This window comes from Hoplias malabaricus, chromosome Y (genome assembly GCF_029633855.1).
Source record: "Hoplias malabaricus isolate fHopMal1 chromosome Y, fHopMal1.hap1, whole genome shotgun sequence".
Classification (NCBI taxonomy): domain Eukaryota; kingdom Metazoa; phylum Chordata; class Actinopteri; order Characiformes; family Erythrinidae; genus Hoplias; species Hoplias malabaricus.
The window spans coordinates 19,670,233-19,697,702 of record NC_089820.1 but is presented as its reverse complement, the minus strand read 5'-3'; the positions used below and the strand labels follow the sequence as shown (position 1 = coordinate 19,697,702).

General features: G+C 39.4%; 1 long non-coding RNA gene across 2 annotated transcripts in view; it reads left to right on the top strand.

The window, feature by feature from the left end:
• The window catches only part of LOC136679073 (uncharacterized), a 40,220-nt gene that overhangs the window by 3,203 nt on the left and 9,547 nt on the right, over nucleotides 1–27,470 (top strand). For both annotated transcript variants that reach the window (XR_010796522.1, XR_010796521.1), the window contains exon 3: nucleotides 744–798. This is a non-coding gene — a long non-coding RNA (uncharacterized lncRNA). The remainder of the gene's footprint in view (nucleotides 1–743; nucleotides 799–27,470) is intronic.

Here is a 27,470-nt window from a genome sequence, read left to right as displayed (position 1 = left end):
ACGTCCCTCTTTCAATGGCATATGCTCGGCTGTTCTAACACGTCCTACTGTTTGTCTGTAGATGAAGCTGGAAAAGGAGATTCTCTTACAGTACAACTGGGTCTCATTTCTCTTGCATGAAAGTTGGAAAAAGTTTGCAATGGAGGCGTTTGGTATCTTCGCGTCCACAGGGAGCGCAGGGTGTAGCGCCTTAGAGTTTTTTTTCTCTCTCTCTCTCTCTCTCCTTCTCGCTCTCTCCCTCCCTGCTTGTTTCCCAATAAGAATAAGATAACAGAAAGACCTGCTATCTGAAGATAAAAGTGAAATACTGCACAGTACTTTCCTTTTTCTTAAAAAAAAATCATCCTAATGGAGTTTAAAAGTTAGATACCTTTCTCAGACCTCACCAAGGTCACTTTGGCCTTAAAAGCACTTTTGGTTTATTTCTTTTTCTGTACAAATTCAAGTGTCAACAGTGAAACTTTCTTGGGTCTCTTTGTTTCTCGTTTATTGCGGATCAATCCTAAGTGATTCTGCTACAAGGTTTCCTTGGCTTTTTGTGGTTTCACATGCTCTTGACCCAATCCAATTGTGTGAGGCTGACCAGCACCAGTTCTGGGAAGATCTGCTCTAATCCACCGATTCATAACTGAAGATGGAACATCAATCATTATAGATCCATAATAGACATCAGTCAATCACTGTGCCTAATGCGATTAGACTGCTGCCAGTCATTTCAAACTTGTTCTTTTTTCCATTTACAGGACTGCAGATCTGGGGAACAAAACATTTATCTGACTAAAGGAGCTGGCTCATGAGGTAATTATTTTCATTAAATGTCAGATACTTTTAGTGGTTTAGGTAGACCATCATTTGTTTCTAGTTATTGAACCATACAGAAAGATTGATGTACAGGCACAGACGAGCATGCACGTGTCATACATCTGTCCCTTATATAGAATTAAAATAATAATGTCAGTAATAATATATTTGTATTTAAAGGCTAAGCGCCACTTAATGGACCTCCATGAATATTTCACATTATTTTAGTTACTGACATATATAAGTATGAAGTAAAATGAAAATAGCAGCTTAATTTGCTTTAAAACTGACTATTTTATTAAATTGACGGAAAAACCCGAGCTCGCTACGGACATTCTTGAACGCAACCGTGACGTCACTGGTGGACAACAACTGAACAACGCCGCGGTAAAACACCGTTATGACCGACTGTTATGACAGTATCTAGCTAAATAACCAACATTATTCATGACAATAGCCTAGCAATAAGCTAAACTCAAATTTAGAGGTACCGTTATTCTTGTAAATGTGATCGAAGTCGAACTCGAATTCATCCGACACTATAAACCTCCGTAATGCAGCTACGTAGCCGAGTATAATCTGAGCCACCGAGTTTAGCAAGTCAAGCTAACGTTAACTAACACCAACTAAAACAGGCGAAGTGAGTGTCCTTACCCTGTTTACCTCCATGTTACAGAGGCTCTTGAACACCTTTCGTTGGTTTCCTTACATGTCCATATTGTTGGAAAAGCGCCAGTGAAATGAGCTACAGATAACGGAGTGAGCGGATTGTCCTTTCCAAAGTGCCCGTTTAAAGTTGACAAATTTAGTCCATTTTCTGGATATTTTGGGATCTTTGGGCCATTTGTGCACAGATGTCCCACTGTACATTGAATGATTGCAGCCAAAAACAACACACCTTTTCGTCATTTTGCATTAAATTAAGTGCAACTTCTAGAGTTGTTGTCCACCATCTACGTCACAGGCAAGACGCCTATTAGAGTTTCCGAACACCATTGGGGGGGGGGGGGGGGACCAACGGTCTTTTAAACCTTATTCCTTGAATTAGTAAGAAATAACATGTTTTCTGACTATCAATAAACACAAGTTAGGAACTCAAATTCCACTGTATTTATTTGTTTGACACTTTCATAGAGCTGGTGCTTAGCCTTTAAACTGCACATTTAGCACTTTTCATTTTAATCATTTTAAAATCATTTTACATGTAGGTGTGTATGTATGCACACACACACACACAAAACTACTACTACTACTTTGAAAATAACAGCATAATTACAAGCAGCCTGGTCCACAATTTTTAGGCATATGCGAATAAATAGTTTAAAATCACATATCAGGTGTTCATTCCTGATTTTCATCTGGAATGCTATTCCATATGTTTGACATTTACAGTAAGTCAGCTTTAGTTTAACTAAGTTGTCTGTCAAACACTCCCTGCTGTCATGTATGTTTTATTTCTCTCAAAGCCATAAAAATGCGTTACCAATAGAATGTAATTTCCTGGAGCAGTTGCACATAAGCAAACAAATATTGACTAGAGGGGTGCAAAGTCCCCCAGTATTAGATGTGAAGCATTGGAACTGCATTTCTGAAGTGGTGGACGAACAGGCACCTTTTAATTCTATAATCTGCCTGTTGCTCCGCATACTTTATTTGACTCCTTTCACACTGTTCTTAAATTCGTCAGGACCGTCAAGGAACCACCACCAAGCAGGTTTGAATTGGGTAATGGATCATTATCAGCACTGTAGTGACATTGATGTGGTAGTGGTAGATTGTTGCAATGGTACAAGTGGATCACACACAGCAGTTCTTCTGGAGTTTTTATGGAACCACAATGCACTCATACATGGTTAGTGGATCTGAGAGAAAGGACAGTGAGTGTAGGAACAAGGGGGTGGTCATAATGTTATGTCTGGTTGTTGTATAGTATACGTTCTTTACAATAATAGGTCCTAAGCGTAATCCAAAACCTAGAGGTTTCCTTAACCTCTGTAACCAAAACCAAACGGCGCTACAGTCAGGTCATTTTCATATCGAAAATGTTCAAAAACAAGACACACATTCACTTCACAACACATTATCATATTCCTCACATCTCTTTTTCCCTTTTAGTTTTGAGAGTAAAGCTCTCCACTGCTCCAGAAACAGGCAACACCTGGCCGTAGCATGGCCACATGATTCTGAGGTCAGGCACACAGTCCCGCACACACAATGGCTGGCTTTGTCCTCAGGTGTACTACTAGACTCCCCTGTGATGCACACTCTGTGACACTGTAGGATAGGGTAGAATATATGATCAGACTTTTCATAAGCAAGATGCTGCCCTTTAATATATCTAGATCCCTTCCTGATGCAATTCTGTGCAAATCACAAACTTACATTGCACCCAAAATATGAATTTTCACTTTCCTCTTGGTTAAACATGGGCTTATTCTCACAGTTGGATTTGTCAGTTTGTTAACATTGTCAACTGTTTTGTGAACACAAATGAGAGCTGGACAGTAACAGTCCATCATAACTGAGTTCCAATTTCCTGCTGTGTGATATGTGAAATATTTCCACGTCAGACAAATCTTGGTAGTGTGTATTGGATGTCATAGTAAATGGGCAAACTTGGCATTTGTTTCATTATTTTTAAAAAAAATTTGTTTTTTTTTTTAAATGTTTTTCTTTCTCCTCTCCAAGGGGTGTTATAGTTAATGCTATACATTTTATTGTTTATTTTTAATGCCATGAATACATTTTCCTGGTTTGTCTCTTGTAACAATCTTTGAGAGTTACTTATGAGGTTTGCACCTGTGTGGCTATGATTTGCTGTTTTATTTGGGGACATGGTAAAGACCATGGGCTCCTTCCTGCTGTGTGTTATTTTCTTCTGTTTGCTGTGTAAACATGCCATGGTGCTCTGGACTGGTTTTAATCAATTATATAAGAAAAATCCTAGTCTTGAGACCAGGCTTTATATGGTCACTGTGGCTAATAAACAGGCTAGTTGGAATAATGTCCACAAGTGTCTGGATCACTACTACTAGGCTCTATGCCCTGTGCTTTGTAGCATGGACTATGATAAAATATGCAAAACAACATATTTTATTATGTTTTTTCCTGTTAGAAAACTTTGACACTTATATTTTTCCTTATTTTCTTTGGCATTTATTTAATAGGTAATGTTACTAGTGAAGATGCTAGGGCTACATTTATTGTCATATGTGCTCTAATGGAATGGTCAGTCAACTACAATTGCAAAACTGTTTTGTCCTTTTCTCAAATACATGAGAAGTGAAGAAATGGAAATGAATGTACAGAGTTTTACATGTAGGTCTCAGTGTTACATGACAATGAATAAACCACCAATAATCATTCTCTAGAAGTATCATAGCTGTTACGTTATAGGAACAAAGCTATAATGCCAAGTGCAGCACACCCTTGGTGAGGCAGTGACTGAGCAGTGTCAACTTTTTCAGTGGACCTAAGACTGATCATTTTAATATCCACTGTATTAGAAATTCCATCATCTGCAATTCAGAAAAACAAATCACACAGGAAATGTGCTACTTGGAAAAATAACAATTTATTGAATAAACAATCTCTTCAGTTCAAACATATTCAAATAATGAAGCAACACAAACACACAAGCATACAAAATCCAGTGCAATTATAGTCCTGTGCAATTTAGTCCTGTCTTTTGTCATTTAACTTAGCCATTGTGAGTGTTCTTCTAGAATGTGAGACTTATAAATGTAATACTAGGGATCTCTGACAAAGCTTGTTATCAGACAATCTGGATAAAGATGAATTAATGTCAGAGGTGTAGTCTGGCTCTTGTCTTTTAGCTCTTGATCTCTTGGTCTCCCTCTGATACTAGAATCTTAGAGCTAGAATTGGGTTGGAGTAGTCATCCATGGAAGCCACGGATTCACCTGAGGAAAAGGAAAGACAAATTAGTTCAAATTGCTAGGTCATGAAAAAAAATCTCTAACACACTGTAGTTCCACACTGAATCCAAGAGCAGTTAAAGTTTAAATTCTAGAAATGGAATTTGTGGAGAAAACTGCTGATGTGCACAGTGATATGTCAGCAGATTCTCATGATCAACCAACAAGTGCTGAATTTACTAATGTGAATTTTGATAACCTGGAAGAGGTTTTATTTATTGTTTTAATTCCGTCTTATTTAAAAAATATGATCATACCACAGATATGATTCTCACTGGAAACTCACTTTTCTTTTAAAAAAAAAGATTTCCTTTGATCTATTCATTAAAACATTGTTACACAACATAAGGGCTGTATGTGTGGTTTGTCAAAATGTGGTCACTGTTGTGGCCATCTTTTTGGATGAACCTTTAACTGTGCCTTAATTTGCACCCTCAGTAAATGTGATGTCACGCATATCAAATGTCTTAAATAAGGAATAATTTTAGACCATTTTTATTTGAACTTGGATTTTTTTTATATGTATTTATTTATTTTTTTAAATTGCTAAAAGGGTTTATGTATTTTAACTATACATTATAAAGTACAGCATATTATGGCAGATGCAGCATACTTCAACAAGACCGGAAAACTATTTAAAGTGCACATTTCAGCATTTTAAGAAGTTATTCCAATGTATTTGTCCTTAGAGGTTGCATAGAATCATGGGCTTAAATCCCTCAGCAACTAAAATTTATGTTTTCTTTGTAATTAAGATAATGTTTTTTCTCTGGGCTCACAGTAAGATATGTGCAAGGTATGTCTTATGAGTTATAAATTTAATGAATGTGTGCTTAATCGGAACATAGTTTTACAATGTTAAATCATTCAAAATGCTGTATTTTATGCCATAATATCAGCAAAACACATTAAAGTTTTCATGCAGGTGTGCGATAGAGGCGTGTCATTCACATATTGTTACTGTCCAACGAAAAACATGCAAATAGTATCGACAGAATCTGCAAAGTGGTATCTCTACCGTAAAAGGCAAAATACTCTTACGTTTAAATGGAAGTTAATGTAAAAAGAGTTTATTCAAAGTGGTTTTGGGGCATTTGCATCGATCTATTGATTCTGAACTGCCTATAGAGTGTAAAGAGGAGCTGAAGGGTTAAAACAATGTACCAAATCAAAACTGAAAAATATACAGCTATGCGTTGTTTTTGGACATTAACAATATGTTCATTAGAATATTATGACCACACCAAGTGTTCTCAGATAATAATAATAATTTTTTTTGTTTAATTAAAGATTTGCTTGATGTTTAACAAAAAACAAAAACAATTCTACAGAAAATGTGAATATTTTATATGTTGCCAGCAGCTTTTTAATTGATGTTGTTAACATTAGGTGAAGTGTATGTGATACATGTTCACATCCTTCTTCTTTCCAATAACTTTTGTTGAGTTTAGAATTAAATTAAATGACATAATACTGTCTCACATCACTTTAACACATATAAAGATTTACAACAAAGCTTTGTATGAAATGTATTTAACTATGTACATGTGAAACATCTTATCAGGCACATTCAGAACGTGACCCCATTGCTTTGAGAAACAAACAGACAAACAAAATTCAAAGGTTTTAAGATCTCTGTGTATACAAAGGCACAATGGAATGGACTATAATGGCTGACAGATGTCTTCCCTATTTCAGGTTGCACCTTTGTTCCACTTTGCTCTGAATCTTCTCACATGGATTTTCTTACCATCTCTATAACTCAAGACGTATAACACCTATAAACCTATAACACGTTTCATTTTTTTTTTTTTTTTTTTTTTTGTGTATGGCCACCGTTGGTCTGGGAGTGTCTTGCTTTTTAGCCTTCTCTTAATTTTTGTTGTCCTATTGTCTAATGTGTGGTTAGGAAAGAGAAAGCCTGATTGGATTTCACATTTGCCCCACAAGTGTGTATTTGTTGTGTTATGTTTCAACGCTACTACAGAGCACAATGGCAAGTAGGAGAGACTGTTTAAGAGGTGTTTATATGTGGTAGAGATGTGGTAAAACTTAATTTTTAAGCCCAGATATTCAAGAATACATTCGAGGTGACTTGAGATTGTAACTTCTCCATTTTCTAGACTTATAGAACAACTTGAGGGTGGCTGCTAAATGGGTTGGGTTGTGAAAATGGACACAATAAAACTGAGTAGCCTCTGTTTCTCTAGAATCTTTTTGGTTTTAAGACTAACTGGAAGAAGACAAGGAGACAGAAAATATATGTTCAAAACACTAGAGCACACTTCCTGTACTGTAAGACCTACGAGAGCTTTGACACGGTTTCATGATGTCATTGTTGTTCACCTACTAATCATGGCTTTTTCCAGGTCTGTACTCTTTCTTTGAGCTACATTAATATTACAGTAGATTCTGGAGAATCAGCTTGGCACTTACCCACCTTTACCACCATAATAGGGGCAAATTTCAGAAGGTCTTTTTTTTTGGAGAAGACCCCATAACAAAAGCTTAACTTAAGTTTGGGATAAATTAAAAGCTCTGGCTACACACTGTACAATGCCTCAAGCGAGGGAAACGTGTTTGAAGTCCCATCCATGATCAGTTTGGATATGTGTTTTAGGCTGGTGCTGACTCAACAGATTCTGCTGCCCTATCTGTGTCAAACTCTCTACATACTCTCCATTATCTCTCAGAGAAATGGAAGTGCCGCTTGATCCACACTTACCCAAACCGAACCTCCTGACTCAACAGAGTCGTGCTGAGATTGCACATAGTACCATCCTCCGTTATCAAGTAGAAGCGTCTATGTGCGGTTGAGTGCTTCCATTAAACTAAGCAGTTCTCTCCATTTAGCTAGAAAGGCCGTTTCTTCAAGTAGCCACTAATAAATAGCCTACTACGGCACACAATGTATTTCTTCCTCAACATTGACCTAGTGATATACATTAGCGTGTAAAACAATGCACGAATTTAAACCATATGTCGCAAACAAGCATGAGGACCAGTTACCAGCTGGTGGTCTGATATAATATGTCATAGGAAATCATTGGGGCAATTATGCAACAGGCCTCAGCAGAGATATTAGCTAGATGCATATATCACAGTAGCTTGGCTTGCCTCAGTCATATTAACTTTTGTTTATCACAATTAAGATCTGGGAATTAATAAACAAACAAATACATCAATGAATGAATAATTTAATGAGAAAATATCTCCTACTAACCTGTATTCCCAACAACAGCAAGTAATCCTTGATGTCATTTCATAGAAATTCTGACCTAGAAGAAGAACAAACAAATTCTATTGAAGGAACTGCAGATGGCTCTGTATAACTAGTTAAATCAGATATAACCCACTGAACCTGAGATATCTTGACCTACTTTCCTCCCATCTACTCTTCTTTTGTTGAGATAGATAAACCCATGCTCTCACCACATATCAGACGATATATAAGCAAAGTGTAGTGCAATGTGCATTCCGCATCCCTCCACACAGCAGAGGTACATTGAAACAGTTTCAGCGATTATAAATCATTTACTGCACATTCCATTCCCTTTTTTAACCCCTTAGTGAAAGCACATTTAGCTTGGGTTAATAATATGTCCTCCAAGGAGTGTGTGTGTGTGTGTGTGTGTGTGTGTGTGTGTGTGTGTCTACTTGCATGTGTATGTGTTCAGTGACTGGAAGCCTTCACTTGAAATGACCTGTGGCCCAGTTGTGTCCCGGTTTGTGTCAGAGTAAGTGCTTTTGTATTGATGTGGATATTAATGATTTAATATCCACTGTTGACTGACCTGCCTCTCGCACACAGTATCATAACGCACTTCAAAAACCAGCAGTCATCAGATCATCAGTAAATTATCAAGCTCTTTAATAACATAACTTATTAGCATGACAACCTGCATTATAGATCTAATCCCTAACAGTATATTATATCTTGGAAATGTCAATACAAATATTGTTCAACTTTAGTTGAAAAAATGTGTTGTGATGGGTTTGAATGTGCTGAACAAAGACAGTTGAGGCCGAGTAGATATGCACACAGCTGCCTTTGCATCGCTCCAATCCCCCTTCCCCCACCATGGCCTGCCCTTGGCATCGATGGTTTGGTATCGCCTTGGCATGCTGGAGTGTTGCCATGGAAACCTGTATAAACCTTCATTTCGCCACCCTGCAAGACGGGTGAGGCCATGCGTTTCGGTGTGCATTTGCGCGTGCGTGCACACTCTCACACACACACACACACACACCATTCTGGACACAGGCAGTGTATATCCTATTCCTGTGCCAAGGGCTCAATTCTTTTCTTAAGTGTGCAAATGAATTCATGGCTGTTCAGAGAATGTGAAAACTACACCTTTTCCAATAATGGCTTATACACTCTAGCAGGGGTATGGGATATGGGGTTACCTGTAAAACTCAGCACCATTATGGAATTTATGAATGGTGGGTTTCATGTTTTTAAACCCATAAAAATGACTTTACTTCCTGAATTAAATGATTTTAATCTACCAGTTTAAGGAATCAAATGTTTTTCTTTTTGTGTAACACATGCTAGTATCTACTCTGTGTGTGTGTGTTTGTGTGCACATGGACAAGCACACATATCTGCTGTTCTGTCCAGGGTACTTGGACCGCAGTTCATCCAGAAGTGATTCTTTTCATTAGACACTATAAATAATTTAATGTTGAGGCTGTCTATTCTGTCTACAGACCAGGTGCATTACCATTTAAATAAACCAGAGAGGATACACATACATACAGACCACAAACAATAAATCTAAAATTTATATCACATTTATCATTTAGTCCTTTTATAGGAGTAAATTAATTTAATGGCTTCAGACTTGCAAGCTATCTATAGAAATATCATCCAGTAACAGTAACAGTGATTGTAGACCATTTGTTTTTAAAAAGAAAAATGGTTTAAATGAGAAAAATATAAAGGGTTAATATCTAAGTTTACATCCTTTCTTCTTTTGCCCGGGCTTTTTTATTTCCAAGATGTCCCACACTTGCACTAAAAATAATCCCGCGTGATTGGATGGCTAATTTGAAGTGTCAATTATTCTTATGTAAATGTGCACAGTTTCTCACGTTTCAAAAGTGGAAAAGCACAGATGGCAACACGGAAATCTCCCCACACAAGGCAAAGCGGCCTGCCAGACAAAAAAGAGCTTGCATAATGTGACGCCGCTATTTGCATGTCTGTCCTCTGCAATGTAACATCAGATATAGTAGGTATGGCTGACATGGCTAATGCTAACAGTGATTTGCAAATGGTCAAGATGGCAGCATCCTTTACAAAGAATAGCCAACTTACATAATGTTAACATAATACATGAACTGACTTCAGTTCTTTGTGCACATCAGACAAAGAATGTGTAGTCAGAATGAGTGAGGACTGTAGCGCAACTGGAATATGCATGTCTGGAGATTTGAAAACATGTACCTCTAAAATCTTCATCCTATCTATAATTGCTGCATTGAATGTGTGACATATGCACTTATGCATTGGGTAATGGGTGGACTACTCTGAGCTTATAACACATCAGAAGCGTTCCATATTATTAGCAGTGAACCTCCCACACCTGCCAATCAAGAAATTTCATCTCTGTCTGAGTCAAAAAGCAAACATGGTTTTGCCAAAATGAGGGCAAGAAAGAAAGAATTTAAAAGGAAAATCCAGACAGACAGTGGAAGACAAAGACAGAGCAAGAGAGAGAGTACATGAAGCTGCTCTCCCAGCGTGACCTGAACAAGCCACTAAAACCTGATTCCTGACAGTTCGCTCACGCTCAGGCTAAGAGACAGCGGCCTCTTTGCTTTCACACTAAAGACCATGATTTTGCCTCAGACAAGTCCGTCGGCTGACACACCTGCTGTGAAACCTGGCAACTCCCAGACAAATATGCGGATAAGCTTCAATAGGCTAGCATGGAAATATTGGACAGCTTTGTTTTAGCTTCAAGAGGAAAGAGCATTTTAGCCTATGCAAACATTAACTTAATGCTAACAGTTTGCTAAATGTAAACATTTCAATCCTATCTTAAATGTAAATCGACAAAAAAATGTTCCTTGACCTTCTCAGCTGATGCTGAAGTAGGAGAAGAATAAAGAGAAGCAGAGGAGGGAAAAAAAAGCTTTTCAGACCCAAAACAGTGTATCAAGCAACCTGCTGTGGCATCCTGTTACATCATGACAATGGAGCCCTTTCAAAGTGAGTCTCAACATGGCAGCCAGGTCCTCAAGTTCTGTTGATTGTCTCACACAGGGTCAAGAGCGAGAGGAAAGAAGGGGAGTGTTGAGTTATCTTAGACAATAATGGCAGTCTCCAAAATGAGATGGACTCTGTGTTAAGTTTGTTTTGACCCTTTACCTCCTAAGCTAATTTTGTTAGTTTGGGATGTTAAAAAAGTGACAGAACTGTCAGAACGCCCGAGCCTTGGATCCATTTGGAAGGAGCATCACATTACCAATTTCTGAGGGACTTGCACAGTATTGTGAAGTCCACAGTACCCCCTTAGTGTTGTTAGTTGTATGCTATTTTGAGAACAGGACGGTCAGCCTTAGAGATATATTTAGAAAACAGTTCCTTATGAGACCAGATTCAAAATAGAACCGAACCTTGCAAGACTCTAAGATTAGGACTCAACTGAACTGGGAGACAGTTTGCTGATTAGCTGTCAAAAGATGGCCAGACCAAATCTTATTTGGCTCACGCCTTTAACGTGATGGCTAGTTTGTTTGTATTAGCTTAACATGGCTTTTGGATCTCTTCCCAGATTAAGTAATTGCTGCACATTTTTCAGAGCACAGATAAAATCTGGAATCTTCTGGGATACACAATACCCAGACAGTCCCTGATTGACTCTGGCCATGGTGCTGATGTGACTGCAGAATTATATCTAGTTTGTATCCAATCCAAGTTATACCAAATTAATAGCATATAGCACTATTTCGGAGGGAACCTTTACCCACTTTCCTTAAATTTTGAAATTTCGTTTTTTCCACAAAGGCCTGCTCTAGATGCTACCAGATGGATGCATAGTCCAGATACTGTCAGTGTCATACTGGACAAGGCTATTCACACAGCTTGAACGCCATATGCCTAGTACCTTTTATTTTCACCTGCCTCCCCTCTGAAGAAATGTGTGTCTGTGTGTGTGTGTGTGTGTGTTGTTTGTGTGTGTCATGCACATCAAAAACCGTAAGGTGAATCCTTTTGAGCTGGCGGCACGGTCGGCCACAGAATGAATAAACATCCATGTCAGGAGAAACTGATACACTCCCTTTTCAGCCAGACGGGCCTCTCGTGGGAAAAACAGCTTGCACACAATGGACAGAGACGGCCTTTTGTTGAGACTCTCAGAGCTGTGGGCTAGCTCTTCTCTCCAGCCTGTGCCCTGCACAGACCACTCCCCTCAGTTCACATAGTAACACACACACAGAGTTTGCTTCCTCCTCCATCTGAACTCAGCTCCATATGAATTCTCTTCCTAAATGATTTTGCTGTGTATACTGACACTCTGAAGAAATGTCAGGGATAAGGAAAAAAAAGAGGGAGAAACTAAAAATGGGCGTATCTCAGTCTGTACTTAAACCACCCCCCAAAGGGGGGTTTTAATACTAGCCCTAAATCCTTGGGATAGTGGCTCGCCATTGAGCTGCTCCAAAACAAACCCACAAGGAAGGCCCCACAGCAGGCCAACCCAGGGGAATTTACGCACGCTTTTGTCCAAGATTCAAAGGTTTCAGCATTAGACAGCCTGGGCTTTGTGGGGTGTACGGTGGGGGTCTTGTAGGTGGGTTTCTCAGTCCTCATACTGAGCTTGAACTTGACATTGATAAGTCTTTCTTGGTGTCACAAGACATCCCGAAGAGTTTGCACTTTATAACATTATTTTTCCAAACGCATGACTTGGAAACGCTATTTTACAAAATCAGTCAGGTCAGAGATGTGTTGCACGCTGTTGTCTATTTTCTTTCACAGTGTGTTGCAAATATAGTGATGATTTTGCATGCTGTTCTCTTTGCTTTGTATTTTCTATTCAAATGCATTCAGGCTAGTCGATACGCTACTGATAGCACATTACGTTTATGTTGATGCCTTAATTGATCTGAACTACTTTTTCAAGGCCTTGAGAAAAGCAGCCAACTCTTTTCTCCAGTGCTACTCGTCCAAGGCCCGTTCTCACGGACGCCTTCCACCGTCTCTCCCTCTCCCCCATTCTTTGCTTTCAGCTCCAATTTGGGCCACAATAAAGTTGTTATGCATGACAGTTTGGGGAGCAGAATGGATGTGGCTCAAGCCTGCTGTGTGGCTACAAAGTGGGCCCATTCTCCAGGCCCCAGCTCAGTTACGGGGGCCTGGGCGGAGGGAGCCGCACGCCGTTGCCGGGACGTTCTCAGACTGACGGAAACAATTAGACTCAAATGTTTCAGAGCAGCAGACACAGGACGCTTCCAGACCTGCATGCATCTTCCACAAAGAATGGCTTGGTTGCCATTCATGTTCTCTGAAGCACTGAGAAGGAGAATGGGCTCATTTTAGGCTTCTAAAGACCAAATAATTAGGTTAGACCAAATAATTGGGTTAGGATACCTGCTTATTTTTTTAATATGATTTAATATTGAAAAGTTGTTATAGGGACATGAAACCATGTCAAAATCCAGGTCTATGGTGTAAGTCTGAGGACAGAATGTGGGATGTATAAGAAAAACAGTTTTTCTCAAATAGAAATTGTACAGCAAAAGCAAAAATAATAACAATAATAATAATAATAAATGAATAAATAAATAAATGAATAAAATTAAAATAATATAAAATAAGTGTTGCCAACTTAATCAAACCTTAACCAAACATAAGAAAAGCAGAAATTATATATATATATATATATATATATATATATATATATATATATATATATATATATATATATATTTAGAGTTTTGGATAGCTTATGTATGAGTTCTTATAGTCCCCCTTCTCTTCTTTCGCTAATAAACATATGAAAAAGTGCTTTTGGTGGGCTCCTGAAATCGGGTGACCATATGTGCCAGCGTTCTGTATCATTCTTCTGTACTGCCCCACACAAGGGGACCACCATAACTTAGTTTGTCTTCCATACAAAGTTTCAGCCAAGCATGGGTGGACTCATTAGACGGCTTTTCTTTGGAGCCAATGAAGCTCAAAAGACCTCCCAACAAAGGAGCTAATCACAGCCTCCATCCTCGGCTCTAGCTGGAGTTTCTCTTTTCACCGGCTGGGTCTTAGATCATTTCTCACAGCTAGCTAGCTAGGTAACAGCCAATGGCTTTGCGGATGAACATAAACATTCTGTTATTGATACCGTTTGTTTCTGTTATATTTGTGTGTGTATGTTTTGTGCATGGGCTTGTTCAAGTCAATTTGGTACAAATCAGCATTTTGCCACCCATTTAGTGCATTGCTAGATACTTTGGTGTATACCGAGCTGAGGGAGGTATGCCATAAGGTGCCAATTTGTGTACAGTGATATGTCAGAATGTGCTTGTTGAGGGGTTACTAAGTGGTTGAGCCTGGTGGCAATGCAAGTGTGTGTAACGTGATGGCTGTATGGTGTGGGTGTGGGGCTCAAGCAGACAATGCCGCCCCAGGCTCCTCTACGCTGGCATTGACCTTGAACCTCAGCAGCCTCCATTCCCATGGTTTCAGAGGCTGTGTGCGTGAGTGTGTTTTCTCTTGGTTCTGCTCTTTCTATCACTCCAAATCTGACAATGTGTAAAAATCCCTACAGCACACCTACATGCCTAGTAACCCCAAACAATCTTGTTTAACGAGCAGTGCTATTAATCTACCAGTGAGCTAGTATTGGTAACAGTTATCTATTTGCATTACTAGAAGAAATGGCCCCAGTGATGGTGAAAATTCATGTACCGCTGGTTTAAAAACCTGTTGTTGATAAATTGATGCATTTCATGCGAACTAAAGCAGTGGTCATATTTCTATATTTATTTTATCTAATGGAAAAAAACATGTTTTGCAGGTACAATATTAAATTTAGGACTTCCTCAGACCATTTGTGGACATCAGACAAAACAGCTTTCGGTTTTAGGAGGAAAAATGTGAGTTAAATTCATGTCTTTGTTCAACAAATAGAATGTATTAAGTGGCCTTTGGTGAAATGGCTTCAGAAAATGCGGCAAATTTGTTTGTGTCTTTGTCTCTTGTCATTTGAATTCCATTGTTTGTTAAATATACTTCAGTGTACACACTGTGATTGATTCTACATTTATTTCTGTACATGGGATCTTCTTAATATTACCAGGTCCAAAATTGTTGCTCTACCTTTGGTGGAAAGTAAGTAAAGTCCACCTCAACCACCTTAATCCAGTTTAACAGCTTACAGTATTTTTGTTTCTCATGTGGTTGCTTAAATAAGGGATCTATGTTACCAACACAAGTCTATATAAACTCTAACATTCAACCTGAAGAAGTTTCACTATGTGCAAAATGCCACTGCAACTGTAAAGAAGAGAGACGGGATGAGGTGGGGGGTGGGCCATAGGACTGTCTAATAATAGAACTAGCTTGGGTTTGCATAGCAGCATGTCTACACAACCTTCTCCTCACCAGTCAGAGGAAAAGATCGAGCATGAGAGAGAATGCGAAAGCAGTTGGAATAGAACGTACAATAGCTTGCCTAAATATGCCTAAGAGGTCCCTCAACACAGATTAAAGAGTTAAATGTAGTCTTTTCCTGACCATATACTAAACCTTGACAGTGCATTATAAATGGTCAGAATTCACAGTCACCCGTGATTTATCTTATAAATGCTGCAGACTGAAGCGCTGCACTGCTGCCAGCAGCTTCTGAGATTCACCCTCCTCATGTGTCGGCAGCAAGGCTCCTTCTCACTGCCCTACATTCAGCTGACTGATCCAACACACGCAGCCTTCTGTCACAAATAATCATTACAGCACCCACCCCCCCTTCGCCATGCTCGCTCTACCACTGTATTAAATATTGAAGATTTTCAACTTTCAACCATGTGAGTGTTAAAGCGCCCCACCATCAGGACACAGAGACAAACACATGAGGATGCATGCGACCACACACACACACACACACACACACACACACACGATTTGATGTGAAGGTGCTATGAGTCTCATGCATGTACAGTATTCTTCAGTGTGCAAGCTAACACAGAAATCCCCTTTTATTGTTGTCATTTTTGTCTTTTCATTTCCTTCCATTTTGAGTGATAGCTGGAATCGTGTCAGAAGCAACTCCTCCGCATCCTCCCCTCGTACTAATTCCTGTGTTCCTTCTATTTTCCGTTCTTCCTCCATTCCTTTGTTCTTCCTCTAACTTGCTAAGCGCATCAAGGTATGCATTTTTCCTTGAAGGTCTGCTGGTACTTATACTTTTTAAAAAAGAATATTATGCTGTGTGGCCTGACCAGTGGTGCTAGCTAGGTGTGAGTGTCACTGGGTCGACGTTAATTACTCGCTTGTCCATAGGAGCATCATCACTATGGCAACGCGCCATTAACAGGGAAGAGACCGGCCAGATGAAAATAAGTGCAAATGAGGCTCCCGCCCAGACCCCCTCCATGAATTTGGAAATTGGCCAAGTGTCGTGGCATACACGTTCCTTATTAGAATTTAATACCAGGGCCCTGAGAATGTACCTGTGCATCTCTTTTAAATGCAACAATGGAGTCGAATATGCACAGAGACGAATATGCAATGGGGGAGGAGGTATGAATCCAGTGGCTTGCCACAAAAATATAAAGAGGGAGGTTGCCTGATATATGAGGATGGGGTCTGGATGGAGATTTTTAGCTAAAATGCTGCCAAAATTAGTATGAGATTAATTTTTTGAAAATATTTGTGTTTGGAATGGAAGGAGCGCTAATGTACTTGTAAAGTTTTTGTGATTAGCATGCTGTGAATGCAGTGTTCCAGGAATGTGGTGGTGTTAGATGGGTATGTAGTGTCTAACTGTGATTAACCCTTAGCGTTTTCAGCTGTGATATCTGCAAGTGTGAAGACAGACTGGGAAATAAGGGGATGTATGCCATGCAAAGATGGAGATTTGTGCCCTATTGAGCAACTGGTTCATTGAGCTTTTAGAAAACTGATGCTGTCAAATAAACCTCAGCCTGAGGATACAAATTACAGAATTTCCACCACACAGATTTTTTTCCTTTTTTAAATTAGGTTTGTACCCTATGGGGGATATTCAAGAGGCCCAACCTGCTAACTAAAGTAGTATCCTTGACACACACACACACACACACACACACACACACTCACACTCACGCTACCAATAGACAGAACCTAACATGCATTGACATGGTAGGGTACAATTAGAAAGATTCCAGACAAAAGTCACTGGGCACTGTTTTAGACAGAAATGCCACCCACCTTCTCCTCCGCCATTTTGGGTACAGATTGCAGCCATTATCAGGCCTATTTCCCAGGTACAGAAAAGCATCCGAAGAACAGAGGAACCGGCGACTAGCGGCGTGTAAGAATCGCCGACGGGGATAGGGGGTGACAATTTCGTATGCAATTGCCATTGTCACTCACAGACTCTCTGTGTCTGCGACTTTCATTTCGTCAAAGCAAGAGCTATTTCCAGTCGCAACAGTAGGTGGGTGGCTGGGGAGGGGTGTACCACAGTCTAGAGCCACGCGCCTAAGTGATTTCAAGGTTTCTGAGAGCATTCCTCTGTGTTAGCCATTAACAAAATGGACTCCTAAAATGCCATATATGATTTAACATATCCACAGATGAGAAGCAGATAGTAGGTTTCAACGGCAGAGTTGCAGATTTGAAGGGAGTTGACAGGCCACAGAGAGAGAAGCTGAGAGAATTTCTCTCTGTGCACCCCCCCCCCCTCCCCCAACATCCAACACCCACCCACAGACTCACATTCATACAGGGCATCTTTATTGCCCTTAGCTTATATAGCAACACAGGGTACATTGAGTGTTGCTAATGGATGTGGTTCATTTCTTCAGAATCATACATTTAAGCAAGACACACACTGTCTTTTTCATCTGTAGCATAAAGATGAATACCACAAGCAGTATTTTGAAGTTTTTCCCTGCACATTGTAAAAGAAGCAAAAACCCACTGACTTGCTACACTCCTAAAACAGAACTCATTGTGCAGATGATAAAACATCTGTTTGGCTTCTGTTAGAAATCTTTTAATAAATATTTTGTTGCTTTCTGTGTCGCTAAAACACTGTCTGAATTTTCCCAGAATCCTATTTCTTAAATTTGGCTCATAATTACTAGCATATCGACATGAAGCCACAAAGAAACTGCATTCTCATTTGCTGTCAATCATCAAATCAAGTTTTATCTGCGTCCAAAAATCCCGTTCTGTAATGGGAAAAGCAGCATCAAATTCTTGATCGCCCTCAGCGTACGAGAAACCTCAGCGAGAGAGGCACTGTGCCAGGCTAGCTGTGCTAGACTGCTAATTGATTGCTTCTTGCTAACAAGGATGTAATGTATTCTATTGTGTTTCCCCCTATGTTAATGAGGTCCAAAAAAGAACACACTATTTCTTTTTCTTCTTTTTGCCCACCTTGCAGCCCCCCCTTTCTCTCTTCATTTCTTTCCCTCTCTCTTTCTCTCTGTTTTACACACACACACACACACACACACACACACACACAGATTTGATGTGAAGATGCTATGACAGGCACTCTTTCTCTGTGCAGCTGGCATGGAGGATGCAGTAGGGGTACGGTAATGGGATCATGGGAGAGTGTCCTATATGCCTCTTTTTCTCTCTCTTTTCCTTGCTCTCACACGCCCACGCACACACACATAGCCACCCCAAGTCCCCCCTCAAAAACATGCTCCCCCTAATGAGGGGTGGCGGGACAATGGCACCATTGTTACCCCCTTGTTTTGAAACCCTGGGCCTGAGAACAATCGCTGTTTACCCAAGCAGTGGCGAGGGCCCCTTGGCCCCGGACGTTAATTAATTGGAGGAGCCTCTGATTGAGTCTGCATCGGGCACCCTCCGTTACAAAGACCGCCATTCAGAGCCCCTGGGCCACGAGGAGAAGGAGCACTCTCACGGCAAAAACGCACGCCTCTCCTTGTTTTCTCTCCCTCCCTTTCTTCCTTCCTTTCCGGATCGGCCTCCTCTTCTCTCTCTTTTTCTTTTTTCCCCTCTCACTAACTCCTCTCCCCATTCCTCCTTTTTTCTCTGTATTTGTAGCCCCCCCCAATCCTCCCCCTATCTGCATCCTCATTGCCTATGCAAGTGAGAACCCGCCCTCTGTTTCGTTTGCACACCTGCCAAGCTGCCCATACCCTGAATGACAAACTGACTGTAGGGGATGTAATATAAAAGATTGGCAAATGTAAAAACAAACTGTCAGGAACGAATAAACAACAACAACAATTTTTTTTAGGAAAAATGAAACAATGAAATGTAACTAACATGACAATGTAGCATAATGCAATGATGGAATACAACAATAGAAATATATCTACCTTGTGCTACATGAAAGACTTTCTAGCACATGGTGTTCAGATTGTTCTAGACTGTTCTAGAAGAGCCAAGAAAGATTTGTAATTCATATTACATTAGAAAAAAGGAAATAAGATAAAAAATGGCGCTTAGAAATCCTGGCGTGTATTTAGCACTGCAGATTTGTATTCGTGAATTTCCACACCCACAATCTGCCCCCCCCCCCCCCCCCCCCCCCGAAAGTCGGCCAATCGGCCAGCAGCAGTATGCAAAACGGCTTCATGAATATGCTTAATTAGGTGGGGCTGGTGTAATTCTTCTGGGACTTATGGGATGTGACATTTGTAGGGCAGAGGCATAGAACAGCGTAAGCAAGAGTGACAAATACATTATCCTTTTCTCCACGTTATAACATTTTACGGGTCTATCGGAATATGTTTGCGCATACGCCGTCCTCCACCCACACCTATACTATTTACATATTTGCATGGTACTGAATTTCCCATACTCGCACGAACCTCAGGGTATGATGGGCATATGGAATTATTCATACACACAATTCCAACACTGAACTAAACATGTGGAGACATCTCAGAGGGGATAAAAAGACTTTTCAGAGAGCTTTTCATGTGTAATGAGAGTTTTGCAAGCTACATTTATTTTTGCTTTGGAAATAGCTTCTCGAGGCCGTTGGATATGGAAATCAAAATCACAGATTTGAACAGTAAGCTAGTCTCAAGGCTGATGACTTATTGAATTATTGGAACAAAAAAAGCCTTAAATATGATTGTAGTCACACACACTTGGAAAAAAAATAAAATAAATCAGCAAAGCAAAATGCACACAAAGCACTGATTTGAGGCTCAAGGGTGTATTTTTTGGTTTGCAATACTAAGTGCAGTATGAAGTAATTATGTTTAACGAAACAGTATTTAGCGAAAGCGTATCATACCTGAAGCTGTTAGCTCTGTCAGTGCTGACAAAGCTCTGGTCTTTGAGCGGAAAACTCTTATTTAATGCAGTCATTCATTAACATTTTTGAAACGTAATGAAACCACTGCCAGTCCTCACTGTAGATTTCATTCCCTATGCGTACCGTCAAAGACACAAATGCTACAGATATGGAAATGCAGGGGGAGGGGGGGAATTATAAATGCCAATGACTAAAATCATGCTTCGTACAGAATCTAAGCATTTACTGTTCAAATCAAAAAGAATGACAGTGCCTACACATACATGTAAGCTACCTTTACATAATGTATACATTATCATACGTTTTAGCCACACATACAGATGCATGCACTAAGGAAGCTCTTATCTGTGAGTGGGCCTAACTTCTTTGAAAGGGGAGGTTTGGGAACCCTATAATGCGCTTCAGCTCTGAATCCTCTCTCAAAATCAGCACCCTATAATCCCTTACATTGTGTTGCATGCAAAAGAGATCTACCGTATCCATGTGGCAGAGGTGGTCGATATACATACATATATATATATATATATATATATAAATATATATGCACATACTGAGGGAAGCCTGTATATGTTTAAATCCTCTGACAGTCCAGTGCAGATGTAATAACATTTTTAATACACTGAAATACACTGAAAATGAATTTTTCACTCATATTTGTAACCATGTACACACCTGCATGTGCCTTATTAACTAAAATTATCTGTGTGTGTGTGTGTGTGTGTATGTGTATAAAATAGTCCACTAGTTTCCAAAGCTAGGGTTTAAACATTCAACAAAGTTGAAAAGAAGATGGACTCATAGCAACCGTGCAAGCCTTGGTAGAGTAACATTAGATAAACATGACGTTCAAAATGATGTTTTAGCTCAGTTTCTCTTCAGCATACCCTTGTGACAAGACGCTGTGGGTCTGAAAGAATATGTAGCGTTCAGGAAGCCTTAGTTCAGTTCAGGAAATGGACAAAAATATCTATTAATCAAACAATAAGCAGTTGGAGTCCAGTGGTATTGAAAGTGTTTGGAAATACTTGGCTTGGGAGAAGCAGGAAATGTTACCAACGTCTAAGACCAATTGTAGTGTGTCAGAGAAACTGAGATCCTAACAAAAAGGAATGGGCAGTGTAGCAAAGGGAATGGTTTGACACAGACATTTAAACATTTGCTATGATTGAAATTGCTCTGTATAAATAATTCCTGCCTTTTCCCACCTATGCTGAGAAATGTATCGATCCCCCGTAATGACTGTTTTGACTGGAGGTAATTGAGAGGTGGCCTCTGACTTCTGGACAATATGGCACACATCCACTGCCACTTTTTTCCACCGACATGTATTTATTACATATGCATACTTTCACACACATAGACATTCTTAAAAAAAAAATCCCTGAATATATAAATACGTATTTGTATAGATATACATATACCGACATTCATGCATACACACAAGCATGCTCTTCATGCTCCTACCTTACATTTCTTCCCCCTTCCCCCACTCTCTATTGCGCATACACATGCGCACGCGTACACGCAAACCTCACCCACACACGCACGCACACACACACGCACACATATGGTGCATGGTAAGGTGTAGCTCATACAACCCAGGAAATTAACTTGACATTTTATGGAGACCAGAAGAGGGGCCAAAAAAAAAAAAAAAGAAAAAGAAATAGGAGGAGGGGGAAAAAAAGAGCAGCCATGGCGCAGATAGCATAAAGCTGCTCCTGAGTCGGCTGGGGCTTTTTGCGGATCTGCAATGCAGACGGGTGCTGGGGTGGCCACGGAAAATGAGCTTTTCCGTTTTTTTTTTTTTACCCACCTTCCTCTGGAGACGATGCCTCTCTCTCTCTCTCTCTCTCTCTCTCTCTCTCTCTCTCTCTCTCTCTCACTCTCTTTCCCTTGACGAATACTTCCCTTCTATTTTCATATCCAATTCGGCCTGTCCCATTGGCAGGGGGTTCCGCTTGATGTGAGGTTAACGAAATGATAGAGATGACGGGTACGGGACAAAATCTCACCTCAGTTTAAGCTCCCAATTAGAACGAAACGCAGAGATGACACAGGGACGAATAAGGGAGGGACTGAATTTGGGGAAGAGCCAACGCTGCCTCGCAGGCACCATTTATTTCATATATATGCATGCACATGGGGTGGAGTGACTGAAGCATTTCCTTATTGTCTCTGTACTTGCTCATTAACAGTTACGCATTTTTAAATTCATGCTAAATATATATTCACTGAGATGTATTTGTTTTAATTCTGTAATGTTTAAAGCCTGAAATTTTAGGGTTGTGTATAAATGAATGGTTATGTGAGTATAACACTGTAATTACATCCGTTATTCAGGTACTCCTATGAACCTAATATGTAAATTATATTTTTGAGATGGAGGAGATGTCTAATGATATGAAATAATATTGTAAATTTAACCCTGGACCCTTTGAAACAAGAACCTTAACCTAAGAAACAAAAAACAAATACTTTTACAATTTTGTTTTCAAGAATGGAATAAGTTCTAATAAGAGATAATAGCAATGTAAGTGTCCAGGTTCTTCTCCTAGCGGAACCCAGTCTAAAAATATAGCTAAAAACCAGACATACAAAATAAAACATTGTCTGATAGAGGTGTGAGTTTGGCTCAGTGTTTCTTTAGGATTGTTTCTCTGTGCTTTCATTTGCTCATTCCACAATGAGGCTTAACAGCGTTTCTGAGGTTTGCGATTTCAGTCCGAATGACCACATTCAAATACAGCCACAGCTAAGAAGCATGAATTAATTTATCATCTTTACCCCTCCCCTTCTCTCTCTCTCTCTTTCTCTCTTTCTCACACACACACACACACACACACACGTGTCTGTCTGGAACATCTCGGTGGCTCAATCCTGCTCTATTAGACATGCAGGAATGTTAACATCATTATGCATTATTGTAAGTGTCTGTCTATGCTTTCACACCCCAGCCCCCTCTTTCTTGCATTATATTTTGTCTGAGGAGAGGCCCAGATGAGTGCGTGTGTGTGTGTGTGTGTGTGTGTGTGTGTGTGTGTGTGTGTGTGTGTGCATACGTGTGCCCCCCACACATCAAAAATGTAGCATTGTGCCTTCTGTCTGGAGAAGGGCATTATTTTAACAGGCTTTCATGTGCTGCCGCACACAAATCACTGATCTTTCTGGATATGGAAGAAGTCTCAAACACATACAAAAACACACACTGTCTCTCTCTCTCACACACACACACACACAGAGGTAAAAAAAAAACTTCATAGCCGTTACACCACAAATACGTGTACCTAATTTTTTCTAAAACATGATTGCAACAGCATTTGTTATTTCTTCCACGTGGCACAACATTCTAAAATTACCTCACTTGTGTTTAACTATTAGTAAAACTATACCTTCATAAAAAACCCAATCTAATTCAAGTACCATCACGGGTCTGATTTTTATACTGTTCATCAGGAAGGGGGGTCGTGAGGTCTAGAACTGCTTATTTAGAATGATCATCATGCTTGAAAAAGTCATACTTCACATACAAATGTTGGCATGCTTTTTTTCTACATGACAATAGATCTATGACAATAGATTTGGGTAAAAAAAAAAGGTGTGTTAAAAACAAAATAAAAAAAATAAATAAACAAAACGAAAAATCAAAGGAAAAAAAACAACAACAAACAAACCATATCATTTGATAGAATCATGGTTGTTGCTATAATAACATTTTAAATCTTATTTGACAAAAGCTGTTCTTAAAAAGTTCTAGAATTTTATTTGGACTTGTAAATGAATATCTGTTTTTCTGAAATTCTGGAAAGAAATAGAAAATGGAGGAAAAGGTTACGTGAGATGATTACAAAATGTGATTCTCAGGTGCCACGGCTTTTGCATGGTCTTAGGCAAAGACAACCTCAGCCAGAGAGGGGGATATTAACATGCTAGTGGCTCATATCGCAAGAGGTGGGAGGGTTCGATGCAAAGCAGCTGAAATTAACATGACCTCTTAGGGTCTTTCAACATCATCGCCAGCATATAGAGGCAGGTATATATAAAAGCACAGCGGTGATGGAAATGGCTGTTTTGCAAAAGGCAAACAGTGAACCCCTTCGCCATGTGCCTCCCTTGTCCTCCTTGTCTTCCTCAGCCTCACCACCTCCACTCTTTCCTTCTAGCTGCTGGCGATTTGCATATATTTGCATGCATTTTGCTATGCGCATAGCCTTTGTTCTTGGTGTAAAATGATGATGCGGGTTAAACTCCCACTGCATGGCATTGTTACACACCACACAGAATGATGCTACTTGGATATTTAATAAATGCAACATTGCTCTATCATCTTTAATTATAGATCTCACTTAAATCTTGCTTTTTTTTCAGGACAGGGAATAAATTGAAACATGAATGAGGATCAAATGCTGATTAGTAAAAGAGTGTTTTTGAAGAATGTTCCTAAAATAGCCAAGGTGGGGGAAGTACACTGTGTGCGAGCTCTGGAGCAGGACGGAGACATGCATGTAATGCGAAATTATTCACTGAATATGAAAAATTGATATTACCAATGAAATCTGAATCATTTATATTAAACACCATAAGACAAGTATGGCTAGGTTTTCACCATATTATAATCATTCTTTCGAAATGCTAATTGCAGCATCTCAATAAGATGTAGTGTAGGCACATTTAGCTTTTTACAGTCGTTGGAATATACGGCGTGTAAACCAAAGCTCTCCGCTGGTTGGGGTGTGGGCAGGCATGTGGCACGCTGGAATCTATTGTCCTCATGGGCGCTTTTCCTGCACCCATGGCTCACTGTAATCACGCAAGCACAGGCGTGGGTATTCATTAGCTCCTCGGGGCTAACACTAATCACACCCCAGTGTGGTGCATGCAGGGAAGGATCTGTGCAATATGCATAAAAGCAGCCAAGGCTGAGGCTGCATTTGGACCACAGATGCTTGATGATAGCAAGCTGATAGCATGCATGCTAGTGCTAGTGAAGTGAATTTGGGAAATGCGCATGCAAGGGATGTGAGTGCTCCTAATAGGAGGGATTTCAGCTGATTGGAAAAAGCCAAATCAAACAGTTGTGTGTGTGCTAATGTATTATATTCCCAACTAGATTGAACAGAATACTGACACTTGTACAAATACATAATAATTATACTCAGTACAACCCTATACTCAATTACAGTCTTTTATTAAATGCAAGGATTTTTTTTCTTGCCTTGAAGCTGAATGTATATACGTTATAAAATATTGCTTGGTTTGCAAAAGAATGCATTTGAACAGTGTTACATCATAAAAATCCTATTAAAACAAGAGCTGACCTCTACTCTATAAACATAACCCAGTCTACAGGCTGCAGGCAGGAGGGCTTGTGGTTTTCAAAGCTTGAGTGAACTCTACATTCTCTCTTTAATTGGCCTTTAAAAGCACATGTCCAACTAGCAGTGTTAGTAATTAACATCAAGTATCTGTTGAGATGACTTCTCCAACCGAACCACAAGCTTTTTAAGTCATCCAGTCATATACAAGGTTACACTGAATATAATGTTGCATTCAATCACACAGTCATGAAAGCAAAGCGAAGTTAACTTCATTGACTGCGTCCTTTTGATACACACAGAGACATTGTGTCAGACACAATCACAGCTTGCATTTTCAGTATAAATGTAAATTTCCTTGCATTGCATGTTTAAGTGTAAACATAGTTCAGATTCTGAACCCTACATGGTGTCTTCCACGAAAGTAGGATAAAAACACAATTGTTAATAGCAATGTGTTCAGTTGTTTTTAGATTCAAGAGCAGGTATAGTTTTAAATGTAGCACGCATAGTAAGTTATTGTGTTGATTCAAATTGTAGACCTCTAATATAAATATTGGCTTTTAATGTTGATGTTTTTAAAAGTGAACGTGAATAGCGGGTTTTTACCAGGAGAGTTTGTGTTCTATAGGCCCAATGGTAAGCCAGGCATCAACGTGACATTTCTTCAACAATATTACTCGTTTATTACTTAGTTTTCATCTCACGTGGTATGTTTTATATGCTAAAAGATGATTGAAATAAGCAATGCCATAACCGTAGAGTTCCTAAGATCGTTAAAAAATTATGTAATTACAAGGCCCGGGTTACTTACATAATAAACCTAAGGACCCTGTCAACTTGTGGGAAGGGCTTTCAAGCTGCAGGTGAGGGGCAGAGGAGTGAGTGGAGATACAGATGGAGACTGCTTGCATATTCCTGGTCGCAAGAACTGAATAAAAGCAAAGTTGGAGGGTTATATCTAAGCCAGTTTTAATGGATTTTTTTTATCATACTTATACATATATATATATATATATATATATATATGTGTGTGTGTGTGTGTGTGTGTGTGTGTGTGTGTGTATGCACTAAATAGTGTTCATATAGTTTTTTGCCTTCTCCTAGTTTTGAGAATAGGGCAGTTATAGTACAGTAGAATGACAAAAATCCCCTACATGAGTCCATTTACAAAGGACTCCTTATTACAGTGTGTTGGCTTGTTTTTTTTTTTCTTTTTCTTTTTTTTTTTTTTGTTTATTGAACTCACCTTATGCCGGTTTTATTGGAAGATAAAGTAGCCAGGTCCATTTTGCTTCCTCTCTCTTCTTGTGGTAAGTTATGGTCATATTTCCCAGCTCCTGTAATATAAGGGAAAAATAGACTTCATAAATATTTTGCATTTCAAAGCTGTAGCCTAACATATCTGGTTTGGGATGATCCTTATAGGTTTTTACAACTGATGAAGGAAAAACTGAGAAAGTAAAACACTCCATGGTGCAGCACGCATTCTGAATTTATACAGCTCTAAGTTTGAAGTTCGGAAGCTGAAATAACTATTTCAATTTAAAATATGCTACATATGTATGGAGCAATGTCTGCTATAGTGGCGTGACTGTCACCTCTAAACATCTCCTTGGCTCCTGAGCTCTACAGCTGTGCATTTTCCAGAATCATCCACCAAAACCAAAATACACATGTACACAGTCTATACTGTACTCTTAAATGCATGTTACGTCTTATATTTGTCAATAAATCTGGTTCAGTGTTGTACATAAAAGTCAAATGTGTATAGTAATTTTACAAAACGAATATTGCTTTATAGCTTTTAATTTCCTTTATAGTCCCCACAAACATACTAACATATCTGATTTACCAAAGAATTGTTGTTGAGACAACCTGTCACTGAAAGGGTCTACAGGGAACTGATAATGGTTCTGCTATGGCATTGCTTTTAATCTTTATATCAT